Here is a 21,281-nt window from a genome sequence, read left to right as displayed (position 1 = left end):
AGACTTTCCTGTCTAGGCTGGCTTTGAACCGTGATCCTCAGATCTCAGCCTCCTGAGTAGCTAGGATGACAGGTGTGAGCCACCAGCGCCCGACTCTTTCTCTTCTTGATAGGACTCTACAGTTGAAGATCTGTAGTACAAAAGGTAAATTTGGTCAGAGTTAGCCATCTGTTTACAAAATAAATTTTAGTGATATTAAAAATATAACTTCCAAAGCATTTATAGAAAAATATAAAAACTTTTACTTAAAAATTAGACTTAAACATGTAGAAGATGCAGCTAGCCAAGATAGAGGACAAAGACACCAACAAAGGAATAAATGAGCAGTCTACTCAACTGGTCTAAGGACTAGATTAATACCCCTGTGAATAATATTTAGATAGGTGGAATTTCTTTCTGACTGGTCTGGGGCTTGAACTCAGGGCCTGAGTGCTATTCTTGAATCTGTTTGTGCCCAAGGCTAGCACTTTACCACTTGAGCCATACTGCCACTTCTAGCTTTTTTTCTGAGTAGTTTATTGGATATAGGAGTCTCATGGACTTTTCTGATTGAGCTGGCTTTGAATGGCTATCTTCAGATCTTAGCCTCCCGAGTATCTAGAATTATAGGTATTAGCTACTGGTGTCTAGCTTGTGGAATTTCTTAAAGGAGAAGCTGATAATCTTGTTGGTTAACTGAATGTCTGTACTTGTGTTTGTAATGCACATGTACAAATTAAGTCCCATGATTTCTTAAATATTTCTGTATCATGTAATTTAAAACAAATAAACTAAATATCTCTCCTACCCTGCCCCCTCCCATTTAGCTTCTGTCTACTCAAAGTGACTCCATTTCAGGTGAGGTAACTTCCAAGGGCTTGAACCTGATAGGGGTACATTCATCTTTATGTTGGTTATTTGATGTATTTATAATGCACTGGAGGGCGTTCTGGCTTGGAGATGATGTGTCCCCTCTCAAACACATCATGTGTCAAAGACATGGCTCCCAGGTGGTCAACCCAACCATCAAGGGCTCTGATATAACCCACAGATCAATCCCTGAATGCATTCATAGTAGGATGGCATTACTGGGAAGGTGGGCAGAGTTGGAGGAAGTAGGTTGCTAGGGAAATGTCTTGGAAAGATGCTTTGTCCTTTGCCCCTATCTCCGTCTTTCTGTTTCCTGACAGCCATGAGATAAGCAAATCCTCACTACCCCACACTCTTGCTGCCTTGATGTTGTGTCTGCCACAGGCTCATTGCAATGGAGTCAGCCACCAGGGACAGACCCCTCTGAAACCATGAGCCAAAATAAGCCTTTCCTTCCTTTCAGTTGTTTGGTGTTCCTCATAGCTATGAAAGGACTAGCATGGTATTATAAAGTGCAAACAAGGGTTTCAATTAACTAGTGACAGCCATGGCATGGGCAGTGATGACAGCAGATTAAGGATTGTGAAATTATGGGTATCTTTATATTACCTTTGATGACATTAGCATTTTTTCTTTTTGCCTGCCCTGGGTGCTGTCCCTGAGCTTTTGTGCTCAAGGCTAGTGCTCTATCGCTTTGAGCCACAGCACACTGTTTCCAGCTTTTTGGGACTTAATTAGAGATAAGAGTCTCATGGACTTGAGCCTTGACCCTCAGATCTCAGCCTCCTGAGAAGGTAGGGACTACAGGAATGAACCGTTGGTGTCTGTCTGGCATTAGCCAGGGCATTTACTGGCATCAGCTGGGGTTTGTACTCAGGGCCTGGGCTCTGTCTCTGAGCCTGTCTGTGTTAAAGGCTAGCACTTGAGCCACAGTGCCACTTTCAGGTTTTTCTGAGTAGTTTTTTGGACATGAGAGTCTCATGGACTTTCCTGCCCAGGCTGGCCTCGAACTGTGATCATCAAATCCCAGCCTGCTGAGTAGCTGGGATTATAGGTGTGAGGCCGCAGTGCCTGGATTGACATTAGCATTTTTTTTTTGGGTCCAGTCGTGGGGCCTGAACTCTGGGCCTAGGCGCTGTCCCTCAGCTCTTCAGCTCAAGGCTAGCACTCTGCCACTTGAGCCACAGCACCACTTCCAGCTTTTTTCTTTTTTTTGCTTATGTGGTGCTGAAGAATCGAACCCAGGGCCTCAGGCATGCAAGGCAAGCACTCTACCACTGAGCCACCTTCCCAGCCCTGACATTAGCATTTTTAAAGCATCTTAATGATGGGAAATTTTATTTAGACTTTGGAGGTAATTTCATTTCATGGGAGTCTAGACTCATTTCTTCTTTCTGTGTCCTGGGAGTTTGTACTATAGTGCAGATGACATAGGAAGTGAGAAACCAAGAGTGTAAAAGCCTCGGTTTTGCCATCGAGAGCTCTGTATGCAGGATGCCTCACTCACTGAAGTGACTATCTTCTCCCAAGAGGAACAATTTTCTCTTTATTCTTTGCTGGTATCAGTCCTGGGTCAGAAGTACAAGGTTTAACACTGTGGAATTTATACTTTGGTTCCTCAGTTTAAGTGTGGGATGATTCCCCACCTCCACTCAAGATGTTAAACTTACAGAAATTCCACCAAGAATCAATAGACAGGGTTGGATTTGGCAAAGTTCATTAACACCTTTTGATATTCTCTCTTGGGGAGGCATTGGAAATTGGGATCTGTAGACTAACACACTCTCTCTCTCTCTCTCTTTCTCTGTGTTTACCCTCCCACCCCAAATCAAGATCCATGGTAACCTATTTTTCCCTATGATTCTGATCAGATGGTAGATGTTTAACTTCCTATGTAAAGAGTGACTTTTTTTTTTCAGTACAGAGATTTGAACTCATTCTTAAGCTTGTTTGTTTTACTTGTTTGGCTGGCTTTCTATCATTTGACCATGTCTTCTTTCTGATTTGGATTGGTTATTTGGAGTTTTACAGACTTTTCTGACTGGGCTAGCTTTAAATCTTGATCTTCTGGATCTCAACTTCCAGAGTAGCTAGGATTATGGATATGAGTCACCAGTGTCTGGCTGAGAATGACTTTTTGCTGTTATTATTTTCTAGAATGGTTCATCTTCCATAGGGACCCTTAGTATTTTCCCTTAGAATTGATTATCTTTAGCATTATTAGCTTAAATATCTTATTTTTACAAAATCATCTTTACCAAATACGTGTTCTCAATCAGTGATAAAGACCAAAACAAGATAAATGGGTGGAGGGACAAAATACCCCATTCTGCCACATTAGAAATTGTAGCTATTTAGCCAAACAGACATTCAAATACTGTTTGATAGACAATATCAATCAAGATTCTGTGGACTAGCAAGCACCACAATGATCTAGAAACTACTTGAGTTGGTTGGTAAACACCTACAGTTTGTGGTGTCTGATTACAAGTGAGGTGGGAGGGTAACAAAAACTAAGCTCACTGTTTGTATGTCCAGTTTATGCTGATCATAACTCCCTGTTCCTTTCCTTCGAAGGTCCCCAAATTTAGCTCTTTCCTGACCCAAAGTAACTCTATAGACTAGCAAAGGTGGCTTCAGAAGGGCTTTTATTCATGTGAGTCTCATTAATGTTTATGTGGGTCACTTAATATTTCTCCATGAAGCACAGCCAATTTTAAGCCATGGAGAAAAAAATTATAAATGGAAAAGAGGTGGAAAAGAGACACTGAAAACAGCTCAGAGCCTTCTAGAGCCTTTCTTTACAATTTCTCTTCACCTTTTCTATAACCATTAGCAGTTGTACCTTTTTATTTTTACCACCTACACTAGACAACACTAAGGTGTACTTGAACACAGACAGCTTAGTTGGCTATCCTTCTCAGAATTTTCAGATGTACACAAATGCTGTGTATGAATAGAAACATGTCCTTGGTTATAGGAATGTTTTCCTCCACTCAACAGTCATATTTTATATACCTGGCACTCTAGTTCCATTTGAAAATTTCTTCCGTCGGTTGGCTCTTTGCCTGCATTCTGAGCATCCTGATGTGTCTTATTTACTAGGGTTGTTGACAGAGTCTAAGGACAGTTTGAACTAGAGTTAATTATAAAATAGATCTATTTGCTTCAAATTCGAAATAGAGAGTAAATGCCATCACACTATCTGGACCACTTTGTGGCCTATATTTTCCTTGGCATTATTATACACACACTCCAGGATTTCCTACAAGAAAATTTTATTTTTTGATTTATTTTTTTTTTTTGTGAACATACTGTACAGAGGGGTTACAATTACATGGGCAGGATAATGCGTACATTTCTTATCAAGCATTGCAGCCTCCTCCTTTGTTTACCCTTCACATCTACAAGAAAATTTTAATGAATGAATAATGACCTAAGCCATTTTGATCATTTCCCACACTAAAAGATGCATTTTATACTGTACTTTATATAATATACATACAAACTTGCATAACAATAAAGGTTTTGTGAAATAATTACTAGACTCATAAGGAGTGATGTACTTTGGTATTTTCTGTTTTGTGTTCTATTTCATACTATTTCCCTTTCTATCCATTTTATAAAATTCCATAACAAAATATCCCCAGGAGCTTTGACCAACTGAAACATTTTTTAACTCTTTATGAATTTCAATTTATATTTTGGAAAATATTTTGCTAGCTTCTTATATAGCATAGTTCATTCCCCTGTTGTTGGGCATTTAGGTTGTTTTCAGAAGCTTCCTTTGTCTTCTCTAATCTTCCCATTTTGTGTAGATTTTTCTTTTTTGTTACCACTACCAACTGTTATGACAAACATCTCATTTTGCTAGTTTACTTTTGTTGAATTAATCTTAATACTAAAATTGCTAAGTCAAGTTTTTAAACTACGCCTTTTGTTTTTACACTTAGAACTTGTCTGTCTGATTCTCTCTCTGTGTCTGTCTCTCTTTCTCTCTCTCTGGAAGTATTGAGATTTGAACTTGGGGCCATGTTCATACAGGTGCTCTACCATTGGATGGATGTCCCTTTTTGTTTGAGTTATTTTCCAGATAGTATTTCAGGCTTTTGCCTTGGCCAGCCTCAGATCACTGTCCTCATATCAATGCTTCCCAGGTATAGGACATTACAGGTATGTGCCTCAACTGGATCTTAGCATAATTTCTTAATGGGAAGATAAAATGGCTAATCATAGACCCTCAGGCAATTCAGGTAGGCAGGTGGGAGGTTTCACATAGAAACACCTACTAAGAGATAGGCAGAATAGTATTATAGAAAAAGAACCAGAGTCAGCAATCCTGGATATCAGTGTTAGTGTCATTTGCCAATTTCCTATTTGTGGTTAGCTCTGTGAACCTCAGTGATAGCTGTCTCTTTCACATGTTAGGAGTAATAAAGAAAATTGCGCACCACTGTCAAGTGTTAGTGATCCTTATATTATTATTGCCTCTATCTCTAAGGCTATGTGCACAGCTCAGACACCCCTGTTAGTTATTTGAGTCTTTGAAGAGAAAATATGGAAACTCATAGCTCCTGCATGAATTATTCCATATTTGCAGACCAAGAATGACTCAAATCAGACTTTAATGACACCAGAGGCAGTAGCTCCAGCTGCTTGTCCCTGGATCGCTTTAGTTTCCTCCCTTAGGAGGCTTGCCTAAGAGCTGGCAGAAGCAAGAAGCTGAACAAATAACAAATGGAAAACAAATGAAACACACACAACCCTCATGGTAATACACTCCTGATCTTCTTTCAGGATTGGGCCAGAAGAATCCATTAATTTTTTCCCTTTCCTATATCTTGCCTTTATCCTAGAACCATCACATTTTGGAAAAGATAATTTATTTATCTGATAGTGTTAATTTACAATAGGACGCTAATGAATGTAGCCCATGTTTATCTACCGTGAATTTTAATTTATTTCACTTCCTGGAGTTACAGAGGGTTACAGATGCAAGTTTGACATCCACAGTTAATTGAAGAATAGATTCCCTTTTGTTTCAAATCTGGGAACTCTCACTGGGAGGACAAATTAGTTTTAAGAGTTCAAGTGGTCAATTTCTGATTTCTCCTGGGTTTGACTAGTTTGTGGATTAACTAACTCCTATTTTCCCTATCTCCTGAATGGAACCATTATTGTGACCTTTCATTTATATTGGACAAAATGCCTGTACAAAAGTATATACTTAAAACAATTACATCCTGTTAATTTAGAAAAATGGAATTGTTGTGGAAATGGAGACCACCACCACCTCTAATGAATAAATTTCAGTTATACGTTGAAGGGAAGATTAACTAATTATTACAATGTGCCTGTTGTAGAACAGAACGAAGAAACAGTTTCATCCCTTAGCTGAAAAGATGAAATTTTATTGAAAATTTTATTGAAGTATCTTCCATCTTTGTTTTTTTATCTTTTAGAGGGTTGTCTATCCTAATAATTACTGTTAAAACTCCATTTTGATGTCCAATAGCATAGCACCTCAGAGTCAAGATTTCTAACTTAATTTTGTTTGATTTAGCTTAGCAATGCCATAAGAACCCTTAAGTACTTAGACAAAGAGGTTCACTAAGGTGTTCTTTGTTGTAGTGAAAACCCAGTCAGTAAAAGAACAAGTAAGTAGAACATTTTTGTCTGATGCATTGTTGTAGACTTGCTGCAAGAAATTAGGCAAGATGTGCATATATCAACATGAATGAAGCTTTAAAACGTAAGTTTGGGTGAAAAATCATATTCCCCCACTATAGAGCTAGTGATTTATTGATTATTAAATTGCAACTTATTGATGGATAATTTGGCATAAAGGTAGGCTAGAAAAAGAATGAAGTCATGGAAAGTCATGAGAGAGGAAGAGGAGTGAGGGAGAGAAAGGAAGAGAAGGAAAAGAAAGAGAGACAAGGGGAAAAGAATCATTTTTGTAGAAGACATCAACCTGTCATCCTGCTTGGAGGGTGTCTGTGAAATGCTGGTCCTCTCTCTTTTGATTGCTTGTCTGTACAGTTTACTAGATAATGCCAGTGAGAAGCCAAAAGCAGGTACACTATCATAGGTCCTGTAGGTCATGTGCTGGAACTCAGGGCAGGATAGGTTGAAGAGTAGGTCTGGAGGGCTGATGGAGAAAATCCAGCATCCCTCTCATCTTCTCAGTCTGGACTTCGAAAACATAGATATAGAATGTAATGACAGCACCTTAAGATGGCAAAAGTAAATGACTCTATGCGATGACTACAATATAGCAGCAAGAGAGGTTTAAAGAATAGCCAGCAATTAAGGTAAGTGTTTTTCCTCACTCCTGGGCAAACGAAGGCTGGATTGCTATTTCTGCTGTTTCAAGACTATCTTCATAATACATATTAGCATAGAGGATCTTGTGTTGTGCTTAAGGCCTTTGTGGAGGCCTGTTTTGACCCTTGCTTGTTTATGATGGCCTTCCAGATCAGTATCTTCTAGTATTTAGCTCTTTCTAACATGCTTTGAGGTTCCTTACAAAACTCCTGGTCCTTCAGAGTCAAGTTTAGAATGACAAGTTGGCAGTGTGATACTTTGTATAGATTTAATGATAACAAGCAGCATAACCCAGAAATTATTTTAGACACGTCAGGATGCACATTTCTAGTAAGACATTTCCACCTTTTGAAAAAAAATTGATACCAAAGTGCTGTAGGTTCAGGAAGGGAGACAGAATTCATGTGGTTATGTGCTGAAAGTTAATGATATAATTATCGCTAGAGAATAACTAATAAGACCTCCACTTTCAAATGGAAACAGCATCATGAAGGAAACCACAGCCGATGACTCTGGATAACCATCTTGAGAACTCTCTGAATAATAGCATACAATATACAACATAAAACATATGCTTCCATGACTAGAGAAAAAAAGACATCATGCTGTTATCCTTTTATTGATCAGTGGATTAGAGGATGACTATTAATGATAGCAGTAGGCAACAATGATGACGTATTGGGTATAATGTTCACCACTTTTCAGTGCTTCATACTTACAATAGCATTTGGCTAACTAGTGAAAGTTAGTTGAGGAATGAGATGTGAAGAATGTGAGTGACTCCTGAGAAATTTATGAGTGAATGAATAGCGATGGTAGAAGAGGGAAAATGCAGTAAACTTGCGTAACACATTTTTTGTCTATTTTTTCCGTGTGCAAATAGAGGCAACAGGTGACTCAACCAATATCCAAAGAGTCAATAAAAGGTTTCATGTCCATATTTTGGCTTTATCCTTAAATCTGATTATCCCATTATCTCACTTAAAATAAACGTGGAATTCTTTAAATACAAGATCATATCATCTGCAAAGAGGGAGAGTTTTTACTTCATCTTTCTCCTTTATGCCCCTCAGTAGATGAATGGCTCAAGAAAATGTGATATATATATATATATGTGTATATATATATATATATATATATACATATATATATATAAATGGAATTCTATGCCTCCATCAGAAAAAATGACATTGCCTTATTTGTTAGGAAATGGAAAGACTTGGAAAAAATTATATTAAGTGAAGTAAGCCAGGTCCAAAGAAACATAGGTCCTATGTTTTCCCTTATTTGTAATAACTAGTACATGTGTAGGACAAGTAGAAAAGGCCAAAAGCTATGTACATATGACCATGTAAGATGATGTTAAGCGAACCCCAAAATGGGGACATAAATACCTTTTTGTTCCTTTCTTGTTATTGTTTCTAATGTATTTATAATGTACCATGTGATTTTTTTGTTGCTTTGTATGTCCCTCCCCCATGGTATAACCCCTGTTTTCACTGTATTTGATGTCGGTGCCCTGCATCTTATATATACACTTCTCTAATTTGGGGAGGGGAAAGGAAAAAACAAAATGCTTAAATAAGGGTACAGGTTGATCCATTGTAATGAGATGTACAGAACACTATGTTGAAAACAAACTTTACAACTCCAGCAGCAAGGGTGTGGGGTGGGGATGGCGGGGTGGTGGTAATTGTGGAGGTGGGAGGGAAGGGATGGTAGGGGAAAAACAAAGGAGAAGGCAACAATGCTCAATATGAAATGTACTCATTACCTTGCTTATGTAACTGCAACCCCTCTGTACAGCATTTTTACAATAAAAAAAGGTGAGAAAAAGAAATGTGAAGTAAGGAGCACTGGATTGAGAGAAGGTGATAGAAAATAACCCCTAACTCAGTGGGGTGAAAGAGAGATTATATTCACTTACAGTTTTAGTTGGTTGGTGACTGACGAAACTCTTAGTTTTAATCTCAGTAGGTCCTCAAAAAAAAATAAGCAATAGCAAAAACATTTACAGGGTCATTAGTATGGGTCATATGTCGGGAAAAACTTGTGGGCACCGTCTGTGTTTCATCTTCACAACAATGCTATGAGGAATATAATGTTACTGTGTCTATTTTAACTATGAAAAAATTAAGCCCAGAGAAATAAAATAACTCCCCCTAGATATACTACTATTAAAATCTAGTCTAGTCTTTGGCTCTAATTTTTATCTGGGGTATCTGGTGATAACTCCAGGTTATCACTGACCCACTCTCTGACAATTTCTTACTGGGGATAGAGTGAGGAGGCATTCAGTAAGAGAGGGGTTGTTTAATGTCCTCGGTATGATTCCTGTTATCACAGAATTCCTTCATTGGAAGCAGAGAAGATTCTGATCAGGTGAGTAGTACCTGGGCCTCATATCAGGGCAGATTCCATTCTCTTCATTTGCCATCTCCTGTCTCATGGATTTGGTTTTTCCAAGGATTAAAGTGGCTGAAGGCTGTTTGAGTCACTAATGGGTTACATTTTTTTCTCAGGTTCTGGTATATCAGCTGTGAAGTGAATGCTATATATTGGCTTAAAGAGTGAATGTGAACAGTATATCACCCTTAATGCAAATGGCAATTGTCAGAAATTCCTTTGTGGTTTCTTCTCAAGCCTTTTCTTTTCTGGCTGTTTCACTGTTTAATATATATTTTTCCTTCAGTTTGCAATTATGAGGAATGAATTATTTGCCAAATACCTCTTGGCATATGGCAGAAGCATCCCAAAGTCTCAAAGTTAAATCCTGTCCTAATATGTACCTAGCAAGATCATGTGATTTCCAAGTATAAAGAACACTGTGCATAAAAATGGGATGTTTATCACAGAAAAGACAATTGTTTATGTTGGGAGACCCCCAAAGGCTTTCACAGGAGATAGCTCTGGCGTCAGGAGATGGAAGAATATAAAAGAAACATTTTAAAGAATCCCATCTGAAATAAAGTGGAAGATTAAAAGAGCAGAATTGAGGTGACACAAACAAGTGAATGTCCAGGCACTGCTAGATTTTAATCTGCCATGGATACTCATATAGGCATGGCCTAAAAATATATGCTGATTCATCATTGTGCTGTTGCTGTGTTCCCTCAGTACCTGCAAGGAGCATTGCTGCCTGGGGGGCTTCTGTTTCCATTGGACATTTTCCCACTGAGTTATTTTAACGGTCCACTTGTAAGTGAATGTCAGCATTAAAGATGAAAGTGGTGTGAGTCCATTTTAGAGGAAGGAAATGTTGTAGTCTCAACCTTGACGGGCAGATGAGTTATTCTTCTAGGCATTTCTGGCTGCGGTATTGGTTGGAAAGGCAAGAAGCCAGAATAACCCTAAAAAAAAAAAAATCATGGCCATGGTTTCTGACAGCAGTCAGAGCGTCGGTCAGATTAAGCAAGACCAGAGGACTGCAGTTTGAGGGAGCGCTGAGAATTCTTGGGAGCATGTCTGTCTTCGTGAGCTCCCCACCAGCCCCTGGTCCTTGGCTATTGTCAAGATCTGATGGATGGCTGGAGCGCAAGCTTTAGGTGCAAGGAAAGCTGGAGCTTGAAGGAGTGACACTCTTTAGAGAGCTCTGCCTGGGCTTCACGGAGCTTTTGGAAGCTCCAGGTTAAGTTTGGAACAGTTTCTTGGACAATCAATTTTACCAGAAGATTGAAGGTGAAAACTTCTGATATTAAAAAGAACAACACATGCATTGTGAATTGGAAAAGGAAAAAAATTGCATGCTTTTTAGAAATACAGATCCAGAGATGTTAAAGAAATAAACTTGGAATGGGTAGATTCCCTTACCCCCATCCAAGTAAACAGATAAAAACTCTTCTGTGTGATAGTCATTTGTGAGCAATTAAACGCAATTCATTGTGAACTAGAGGGGAAATGAAGGACTTCTTGTTAATAAAACTAGAAGCTTTAAAGTGAAAGTTGAAGTAGAAAATCATTAGTTCATAAAGCTGAATCTGAAAACACAGGCCAAATTCAATTGATAGACTTATTTAGTTTGGTTCATGCTGTGTTAGTTATAAAAATTGGTATCTAGAAGAATAATTCTGGAGGTTTCACCATATTGGGCTTCAATAATACTGTAGAACTATCGTAACAAAAACAGCATGATACTGGCACAAAAAGACATGAAAACCAATGGAACAGGGAAGAAGATCCAGAAATAAAACCACACAACCATACTATCCCACCGCCTTTTTTATTTTTTATTTTGTAACAAAGGAGCCAAGAAAACCTCTATTGGATAGCCAACAAATAGTGCTTGGCAAACTCGTTATCTGCATTCAGGAGATTGAAATTATAACTTTGTCTCTCATCCTAAGATCTCAATGAAAGAGCTGAAACTTTGAAACAACTACAGAAAAACATGGAAAGATAGCATGAAAACAGCATCATGAAACCCATCAAACGCTGTTGGAAAAGGGGAGGAGAGAAGAAGGATAAAAGGAGAAAATAGAGGGTGTGAGCCTGTTGAAAGTTTGGTGAATGCATCTGTGTAATTACAGTAAACCCCTTTGTATTGCTAATGCAGCTAGTGAAATAGCAGAACAAAAATAAGATATCAGATACCCAAGGTGAACAGCCGGAGAAGAGATCTAATGTACAGCGTGAGGAATAAAGTTAATATATTAGGGAATTTTGTTAAGCAAGCAGATTTTATCAGTTCTTGTCACAAGAAAAGTAAATGAGATGATCATTATCTTCTTTATAGTAGCCATTTTACTCTCTAAATGTATCCTATAATATCAGGCAGTAATATATACTTGAGCTTGAAGTTTCAAGTATATATAATACAAGTTATCCTAAAAGTGCGCTGCTAACATTTATAACTCAAATCCTCCCCTCGCTTATTTTGAAAATAAAGTGAGGAAGATTTGTCAACCCCGAGCCTGTTCTCTTATATGGAACCCCTTAACGAGATAGTACATGGAATCCTCCTTCCACCCAGCCTGTTTCCCACCTCATCTCTGTGGACATTGCCATCAGGAGCTCCTATGTCAGCTGGGTTACCACCCAAGGTTTCTGGGTGGTCTTATTTCTTTTTTTTTATTGTGAAAATACTGTACAGAGGGGTTACAATTACATGGGCAAGATAATGAGTACATTTCTTATCAAGCATTGTAGCCTCCTCCTTTGTTTCCCTTTGGTCTTATTTCTGTAGGATTCATTCCCTCCACATTTTGATTTCTTATCTTGATGTCCAGGGGTTGTTTCAAAAACTATAAAGAGATGGAGATTTTCTTTGTTTTCTAAAGTTTAGTCCTTAGCTAAGTAGTACCTCAGCACTACACATAGGCAATCTGCCTTACATAATGGCAGACTGAGCCTAGATGCTGGTGTGTGCTATCTTGGTATAGTGACCTACAAAAAGTTTCGCTCTCCACTGTTTGAAAAAGGTAAAGATGGCCATTTAAATATCTCGTCCATTTCAAAACTTAATGGGGAAGAGTCAAGCAAGACTTTTAGTAAGACTGAGAAAATCTGAAGAACCTGGGTGGTTTTAAGATATGGAGAAAGTCTCATTGATAAGGAACCATGACTCTTGGTTTGCAATCCTAGCGAACTTACTGTACCTTTCCAGGCATGATGACTAAGTTGTTGATGCTTAGCTTTCTTACTGCCATCTGGATGTTGTTTCGTGTGTCCTGTCCTTCTCACACGCTTACTGAAAAGAGAAGATGAGATAAAGGAAATGTCTTTTTTTTCTTTTTTGTCGGCCGTGGGCCTTGAACTCTGGGCCTGGGCACTGCCCCCCAGCTCTTCAGCTCAAGACAAGCACTCTACCGCTTGAGCCACAGCGCCACTTCCGAGATAAAAGGAATGTGATGGCTTGAAAGGTCATACAAATGTAAGCCTAAGACATCATGGTTTTATGAAATTCTAAATTGGTGGACAGGCCATGTCTAGTTAATTCTGTATACCATGATTAGAATCCTCTATACAGTTAAGTGTTTAGTGTTTGTATTTCCTGGCAGTTGTGTGGTTTCCATTTTTAAAGACTGAAGGGAAAATTCAATTACCACAAAATGTATCTTTATGGGCCCAGTTGGGCCTTAAAATGATAAAAGAGTATCTTGCTATATCAGTTATTCACTGAGTACCAGAGTGTTATCTACCACTAGCTCGAAGTATGAAATGATAAAGTTATATAAAAAATGTGTTTGATTTTTATAAGCCTGGAGGTCACTGGGACCCAATTTTATATATCCATAACTTGTTAGCGCCATTTTTCTTTCATGCAGTATGGATTTGTGAGGATCTTTTTCCTTTCATGCAGTCAGAAGTGTGAATTTGCTTTATATTGATCTGCTTATGGTCATGGATATAACAACATCTTTTAGCAGACATGCTGTTGGTCATATCTTGTTTTGCCTTTACTGTTTCTCAGCGGTGAAAGAAAAAATCTGAGTTTCTCCTTGAACAATTCTGAACAAGTAGCTTGATGTTTTTCTGGCTTAGCTCTTAAATCTTGTGTGGTATAGATTACCAAAAAGAGAGACTTTAGGGATTCTATCATCAATCTCATTCTTCAGAGCTTTCAAAAGAAAAGTTGAAAGGCACTGGTTTTTCTTCAGCTGTGGAGGTTGCTGGTGTTTACATTCATAGAGATGGGTTGGAAAATAATCCTTTTTAATACAAAATCAGAGCACCATTTGTTCTATTACTTATAGTATCCCATGGTCAGGTTTTTTTTTTTTGTTGTTGTTTTTTGGTCAGTCATGGGGCTTGAACTCTGGGCCTGGGTGCGGTCCCTCAGCTCTTAAGCTCAAGGTGAGTGCTCTACCATTTGAGCCATAGCGCCACTTCTGGTTTTCTGGTAGTTTATTGGAGATAAGAGTCTCACAGACTTTCCTGCCTGGGCTGGCTTTGAACCATGATCCTCAGATCTCAGCCTCCTGAGAAGCTAGGATTACAGGCATGAGTCACCGGTGCCTGGCTTTGGTCAGGTTTTTAAAAAAGCTATTCTGGAGATTCACACGGAGAATTTGGGGCCAATATGGCCTATGAAAAGTCATTTGTCCTTTAATTCTGTGACTTGATTATTACTTTGAGGAGACCAAGCAGTTGGTAAGAGGGTTGTATTTCAGGTAAATTTCAAATTATATGGGAGGTGTGCGATTATGCTTGATGCTCATATTAATAAACACCTTGCTTCTGATTGACACCCCGCCCAATATGTGTATGTGTGTGTATATACATACATATATTTAAATATATAAATAATATTTAAATAACATCACTGCCAGTGGTCACAAGGCCCTGTGTCTCTTGAAGTGTGTTCTGTAGAATGCAGTTCCACCAGCATTCCACCTGCTCCTGGCCAGGTTCACTGGTAAGTTGGTTCCAGTTTGCAGTCGGTTTACATCTTGGTCTCTCTTTGAGCTTGGTTCTCTGTTTCCCCACTTAGTATTTGGTATCCAGAAACAGACAGATGACATCAGGACTGGGAAGTGCAGTGCTATAACACTCCTAGGTATGAATAACTTGATTCCAACAGATGTGCAACTTCACTGTCCAAGACTCATGGAAATTGATTATTGGGTGACATCCCAATAATGATGACCAGGACAAACCACATCATGTGTTGTCTAAGCACAGGTATTCTAGAGAGGGGGAGGGAGTGGTATTATTAGCCCTTTTTGACCAAAGATATCACTAAGTCTGTTGGGTAAATCGAGGCACACAGCTTACTTCACCTTTCAAGTCAGGCTTACATCATAACTGTTCCATAATGACTTTTCTGGTTTCCTCATCTGGAAATAAATTTTCATTATGCTGAAATACTTCTATTAAATATATAATTTTCTACGTTGGATTAATAGTTACTTAGGTCATTTCCGTTTCCCCAGTTAGGCACGTCATCTGTATTTATACCATCTTTCTCTCTCCCATGATACTCACATGATCCTGTCATGTAAGTACCAGTAGATATTATATGAGGAAGCTGAATGGATGGAAAATGAATGAGCTCCAAACCAGAAGTCTGCTAGCTTTCTTGACTGCTACCATTTAAAAAAATGGTCTATACTCAAGCTGTTTCACCACAGATAGCCTTCATGAACTTTACATCCTCCAGGAACTTTATCACGCTTATAATTTATGTGGTATATCTTTAGGCTTCTTTGGCTTTGCACTTTCTTCATTTCCAGTGTCAAAATCCAGACCAGGGCCGTCGCACTACTGTTCTCAGGTATATGCATCATAGCTACTTACCTGGTGTTGCTATTTCTTTCAATTCCCATTTTGAACATCTACCTGCCTAATCTACCTGCGCTAGAATTTCAGTGTCTCTCCTCTGCCCCTCCCCAATACCTGTTTTATAGCTTTTAAACAACCATAGTCTGAAATTCAGTCTTTGAACTGAAATTTAAGGTCCTTTGTTGAGTATAATTCACAGCTTCAACATTTCCTTTTGAATCTCTGTATTTTTCTTCTGTAGAATTAGTTCTCAGCTTTTATTCCTTTGCCTACAAAATCCAATTTGTGTCTAGCTCTTTCTTAATTCTTCACCCTTGTCACTTCATTTAGTCATCCTAATCAACTTCTTGAGACAGAAACCCTTAATAGTTATGTCTTATAAGTGAAGAAATTTAGAGGGTCAGAGTGGTTAAGTAACTTATTCAGGGATATCTAGCTAGAAATGACAAAACCAGGACCGAAAAATCAGGATCAGGCTACCAAATTGCAAAGCTCATACTATTATGTACTGCATACATGTGTTCATAACCGATCTTTAAACCTTGGCATGTCTGTAGAAGAATTTGAAAGCATTGGCCAAAATCTACTTGCTGCCCATTTCTTCCATTACTGCATCAGCTTTATTTGTCGTAGGTGTCATACAATTTAGACACTGGCATCGATGGTGTGAGAGTATGTTAATGAGCTATGAGCAGGAGTAACAACCAGGTAGCTCTGAGCAAAGATGAAAGGATTGACTATTGATAGTGGCCTTATAGAATACACTCATGCCAAATAGATGTAGCCGGCTAGGCATCGGGGAGGCATTTCTCTTTGCTGACTTAGCCTTAGGGAGAAGAAAGGCTAACTGGACGACAAAGTGACTAAATGTGTTGCGCTTGTCCTTGGCAAGGGGTGAGGTGAGGTGGAGTTTCAAGAATGACTTCGTGGTCTTCTGTAGATGTTATCTACAAAATGACATGCTCACAAATACTGCTGAAATGAAACTGGAGCACTTAGAATAATGCATGAATTTTAAACTAGGCTCTGAAATTTATGTCTTTGTGAATAGATAACAGCTCCAAACAAGGGCCTTCCACATAACCATTGTCCCCAAAGAATGTGTTGCCCAGATTGGTCTCACTGGAGGAATCCTTTTTTTTTTTGGCTTTTAGTGTCTAGTACATGCTGGTTAGTTTCAATAAAAATGATTTTTTTTGTACTAGTAACAAAGGCTTTTATCCCATTTGAGGGTGTCTTAAAGGTTACAATAGGCTCCTTGTTAATGCCCTAGAAATTGGCAATGGCTTAAATTAATACTCAATTTGGATGTAAAACTGAAGTGTTCTGAAAGAGGATACAGACCCAAGGACAAAGCTGCAGTTAATTTTTAAAAGCGCTTTGAATCCCTGCCACGCAGATGCACTTATACTTGCAAGCACATATGGGAAAAAAATGTCCAGTTTATTATTTATTGAGCCACCATCAGGCTTAAGTCATTAAACTCCATGCTAAGAGAGGTAGAACAAGCTTACATTTTTTGGGGGGGAGATAAGATACTACATGCATTAAATTATAAATTGTTATTATTATTATATAGGAGTGGGATTCGAACTCAGGACCTAGGCTCTGGCCCTTAGCTTTATCACTGAAGGCGGAGGTTCTTCCACTTGAACCACAGTTCCACTTCTGGCCTTTTGGTGGTTATTTGGAGATGAGAATCTTACGGACTTTCCTGTTTGGGCTGGCTTTGTACTGTGATCCTCAGATCTCAGCTTTCTGAGTAGGTAGGATCATGAACACAACGCACTGGTGCCTGTTTACATATTATTTATTACTTTAACAAGTATGACTATGGCATTTACTTACTGTGATAATACTGGGAATACATGGAAATCTAATTACGTGGGGTCACTAGGTTTTTGGCACTTACAATTTTTTAGGGTTTGAGAAGGTCTCAAATCAAATGAATACATACACAAATGGATGCCCAAGCCTGACAAAATGTCTTGGTAGATAGGAACTAGCCTCAGACCACAGACCTTGCAGATGACACTGAAGGACCAACACAAAGTGCAGTGGGAATGTCACAGGGAAGGAAGATGCTGAAGTGTCACGTAACCAAAGGGTAGGAAAAGAAAATTTGGTTTGGGAAGGCTAGAAAAACTAGGGAAGTGGGTATCGTGGTTGGATCTTGAGGATTGAGTTATGAGTTGCATAAATTTGAGGGCTTTAGAATCTTTGGTATATCACTTAGTGATTAACCCAACATTCTTCCTTTGTCTTGCAATTCTGTTTTTCATTTAGTGACTTTTTATGTATTTATCCATGCATAAACTCTAGAGTTACAGGAATACCTAGGCTTTATGACAAAAGACTTTGGTGAATAGACAAAGAACAAGAAGAGTTCACATTATAAGAGTAAGACCCTAAAACAATGTTCTGCTTTTTTTTCTATATTTGTCAAGTGCTTTTATGGATTACATCTTATTCTAATAGACAACGTTTTTTTCTTTATTTGTCATCAACATTCCTCATTCACTCTTCTAGACAAGCAGTTTACAAGGCAGAACTGTACATCGTGGAATGTTGCCAATGGTTGAGTCTTGTTATAAGTAATTGGTAACTAATCACAGGGAAAGCATCAAATGTTATAAGAAAATTTACTGTACAAAATAAAGTAGATACCTTTATGGGAATAACATTTCACACTCTGCAATTCCTAGCTTGTATGTGCTTTTGGAGTAGGAACAAAAAATAGGGAATTTCAAGAAATGCAAGAATTGTATATAATCTGCAGTTCATATCATTAGTGCCATTGTCTACATCCATGATGGGTCCAAAGAACTGTATGACAGATGTGTCTTTTTTTCCCTCTTTCTCTTTCTTTCTTTCTTCCTTTCTTCCTTCCTTTCTTTTTTTTTTTTGGTCTAGTTGTGGGCCTGAACTCTGGGCCTGGGCACTGTCCCTCAGCTCTTTAGCTCAAGGCTAGCGCTCTACCACTTGAGCCACAGTGCCACTTCTGGCTTTTTTTTCTGCTTATGTGGTGCTGAGGAATCGAACCCAAGGCCTCATGCATGCAAGGCAAGTGCTCTACCAGTGAGCCAACTTCCCAGCCCCTTCCTTTCTTCCTTCTTTCCTTCCTTCCTTCCTCCCTCCCTCCCTCCCTTCTTTCTTTCTTTCTTCCTTCCTACCTTCTTTCCTTCCTTCCTTCCTACCTTCTTTCCTTCCTTCCTTCCTTTCCCCCCCTCTCTCTCCAAGAGGTGGGAGGAAGGCCTGGATTGGCACAGGTGTAAGGGAGAAAATGAGGGAAGGGAAATGCAGGTGATCATGGAGAATGTTCACCCAATACTAAGTTCAGGCTATCCTCCCTGAAGGAGCCAAGCTGTAGCTCATTGACCCGTTCATTCACCATGGGTCAGCTTTTCTCTCCGTTACCTCACTTCTGCTTTAGATGAACTGACATCACACCTTCTTAGAATCCATACAGACCTGTGTGTCGTTCTTCAAGTCAAGCTCACGATCATTAATTTCCCTTTAGAAACTTTTTCAAGCTGTTAACAAAAATAAATTATCAGTAATTGCTAGCAACGGCTGATTTGTCTGGGATTATCACTGAAGGATAAAATGCAATTTAGAATCTCATTATGATTATGATTCCATTTCAGTCACTAAATATGGTGACCTTCTAATTTAGAAATTTAAGATGCTTATTAGATAAATGTTAAGATGGTGCTAGTATATTGTAATGATCTTTTTTGACTTTCCTTCCCATTTGCTTATATAATATTTGTTTTTTTTTTGGATTTAGGGAGTGGATTGGGAAAATATTCACATTTTTTCTTGCTAACTTCAATGAAGCCAGACATTAAAAGAAAGTTGTAAAATGGAAACTCATTCTTCATACTATTTTACTCTTGAAAAAAATGTTGTTTTCTACAAAATACTTCATTAATATTAACAGGCAATGGGTTAGCTATATTGTTTTTTAAATGAAAAACAAATGAATCAAATGAGTGAATGAATAATTGAAATTAGCAAATGTTTAATTTTTTCCCCCTCATGTTGAATTTTCTACTACAGTAAATATTCATAGATGCAATGTTGAATAAAAGCTATTGGGGTTTTCAACAAGTTTTAAGAGTCCAAAAAGTTCAAGAACTGTATGGACATTGATCAGACTGCCTGTGACAAGCACTAGGCGACCCAACCAGTGCATGTACCCATGGGTGCCATTACTCTCCTGCCAAATAGGAAAGGCCACCCACCCTGTCCCACAGAGCCCTTGGGAAGGCAAGGGAGCAAAGCATTGTGCCCAGGGAGCATTCATGAATGTTCTCTATAACCGTACAACCTGCTCCATGCCTGTGAGGCCAGGATGCTGAGGCCATCAGATGAACGGCCTCTTAGGTCATGCTGAACGACTGCTTTGGAAGCCGCCTTCTAGTTCTCACTTCCCATACTGGCTTTCACTAACGTAATCAGCCATCGACGCCAAGGTTTCTCAGAGTAGAAGAATCATCACATGATCATTTACCTTTGGAAATCAAGAAAAAAAAGGAGGAAGATGTTTTCTTTAGATCTTTGGGAAGTGTAAATGATCAATTTTTGTAGTCCTCATAATTCTATGATGTTTATAGACCTTCCTTCCTTCCTTCCTTCCTTCCTTCCTTCCTTCCTTCCTTTCTTTCTTTCTCTCTTTCTTTCTTTGTTTTTTGTTGTTGTTGTTGTTGGTCATGGGGCTTGAGCTCAGAGCCTGGGTGCTGTCCCTGAACTTTGCTCAAGGCTAGCACTCTACCACTTTAAGTTACAGCGCTACTTCCAGATTTTGAGTAGTGGAGCTTAAGAGTTTCATGGGATCTTTTCTGCCCCAGCTGGCTTTGAACTGTGATCCTCAGATCTCAGCCTCCTGAGTAGCTAGGATTATACGCACAAGCCACCAACGCCTGGTTTACATTTTCTTTTTTTAAAAAATTAAGTAGTTGTACAAAGAAGTTTCTATTTAACAAAGCTGTTTATTAATACAGTATATCTTGATCAGTGTCAACCCTCTCAACATTCTCCCCTGTCCCTCCCTTACCACCCCTTCCCTTATTCTTCTTAATTTTGTAGGATATACATACATTGGATTCTTGACTGCATTCTTCCCCTCTTCTCCTCTTCATTTGTTCACCCCTTTCCCTTGACCCCAACCCACCCCTTTGAGTACCTGCTTCCTGGTGTTTTATTTTGCTGAACTTTCCCTTTCTAAGGAATTACAGTATTTGAGTTCTCCCTTGAATCTACCTTATTTCAGTTAATGTGTTTGTATACACTTGCATACCACCCAATGAATTTACTTCTGTGTTTGTAAGCTAAATCTAACTTCCACATGTAAGGGAAATATTGTACAGCTTTTGTTTCTGACTTACATAATATTTCCAGGTCTTTCCATTTCAATCTGATTATATTTATTCCTATCAGGTAAGCAGAACAGGTGATCTTGTTTCCATTTGATAGATGAATTGTGGGGTTCAGTGAAGGTTACATGAATTGCCTAAAATTTCATGACATCACATGTTAACCATCAGGTCTTCTAATCCCCTTGCATTGTATTGGGCAGCTGTTTGGCACTGAAATATTTATCTAACCTCTAAATTTCACAGAGGAAAATGAGTTCCAGAAAGTTGAATTGATTTGCAAAGGTACAAAGGACCTGAATAAGGTGAAGAAGCTAAAATACTAAGTGTGGATTTTGGGGTTCTTTTGTTTATTTGTTGCTCTCATTTAATGATATTTGGCTTGTCATGTTAGATATTGGGAAGATGTATGATTGGCATTGCTGAAGCACAGAGATCCTTTCCTTATTGTTAGACAAGATAACCACACTATGTGTTTCAATAAACAGTAGGGGTCATAGCCCTATG

Source organism: Dipodomys spectabilis, unplaced genomic scaffold (genome assembly GCF_019054845.1).
Source record: "Dipodomys spectabilis isolate Male_0828 unplaced genomic scaffold, ASM1905484v1 ptg000054l, whole genome shotgun sequence".
In the NCBI taxonomy this organism is placed as follows: Eukaryota; Metazoa; Chordata; class Mammalia; order Rodentia; family Heteromyidae; genus Dipodomys; species Dipodomys spectabilis.
Note: the sequence above shows the minus strand (reverse complement) of the source record.